This window comes from Frankliniella occidentalis, unplaced genomic scaffold (assembly GCF_000697945.3).
Source record: "Frankliniella occidentalis isolate FOCC.00 unplaced genomic scaffold, Focc_3.1 Scaffold137, whole genome shotgun sequence".
NCBI classification, from domain to species: Eukaryota; Metazoa; Arthropoda; class Insecta; order Thysanoptera; family Thripidae; genus Frankliniella; species Frankliniella occidentalis.
The window spans coordinates 69,129-70,220 of NW_026267264.1; the positions used below are offsets into that span (position 1 = coordinate 69,129).

General features: G+C 58.3%; 1 protein-coding gene across 2 annotated transcripts in view; it reads left to right on the forward strand.

The window, feature by feature from the left end:
• Positions 1-1,092, forward strand: part of LOC113209284 (Kv channel-interacting protein 4-like) — a 234,646-nt gene that overhangs the window by 23,326 nt on the left and 210,228 nt on the right. Inside the window, exon 2 of one of the 2 annotated variants that reach the window (XM_052270762.1) lies at positions 5-159. The exons of the other annotated variant lie outside the window; for it this stretch is intronic. The gene's annotated coding sequence lies outside the window, so the exon portion shown is untranslated. The remainder of the gene's footprint in view (positions 1-4; positions 160-1,092) is intronic. 2 annotated transcript variants of the gene reach the window in all.

Genomic DNA, 1,092 nt, shown 5'->3' on the forward strand with positions numbered 1-1,092 from the left:
GCAGGTCGCTGGCGCCGCCACACACACCGTGAGGGTGCGAGCGAGAGAGAGAGCGAAGGCCCCGCGCGCCCTGCAACCCCCTCGCCGTGCCATTGGATGCGAGGGAGCGAGAGAGAGGCGACCACAGCGGCCCGCGGATGGCGACGGCAGTGCGTGTCGGTGAGTGCAGAGCTGCACTGCTGCAGGCCGCCCGGGCGGCAGGCAGCCGGGCGGCGCGGCGCGCAGGCGTGCGCGGCGGGCGGCCCGCCCTCGCCTCCGCAGGCGCTCCCCGGGCCGGCCCCAGCGCTGGGCTGCGGCTGGGGAGGCACCATCCCGTAGTAACACGGCGAGATAGGCTTTGTAACTTTATCCCCCCGGATAGGGTAATAACGTGCGGAAGGGTCACATCAGCCGCGCCCCGCCACGTCTTGGGTACGCCGTGCGTGTGCAAACCACGCGCTCCCCGCAAAACCCCGCAGAGCCCCCAGCAGCACGCCGCCACCCCACAACCCAGCGAGTTCGCGCTTGTGTGAGGAGAGAGAGGGAGAGATACACAACATGCACAGCATATGGCCGTGTGTCGTGCAAAAAAAAATAAAAAATAAAAAATGAGGATATGGTCGAGCCCTCGTCCTCAGACTTGACCAGCATGCGGAACAAGGCTTTGGTTTCCGTCCGAGCGACCGGCTCCACGTCTGACAGGGAACACAGTTGCGCTAAAATCACGCCAAGTCACACAAGAGCACTGGGTCTTTTGTACACTTGCAATTTTTTTTTTTCCTTTTCAACAAATTTTCTTGCACTGCACAGGAAAAACAAAGCACTCGAAGGGTTTAAATGCCTTTACAAAGGCGGTAAAAATGGACACCCCTGCACAGGCATTAATACTGCCCAATGGTGCTAAAATTTAATGCCATTGTTCGTGCCTGTAGCAAATGCATCAAAATTTAACACCCCTAGAATGGCAATAAGTCCAACCTTCGATTTTCCAGTGTACTCGAGTTCTGCGGTAGCACGAGGAAAAGGGGGAGCAACGCCGCCCGCGCTGGGGGAAACCCAAATCGATTTGGTCCCCGAAACCAAATCCAAATTGCATCGGTCTTATAGGGGAAC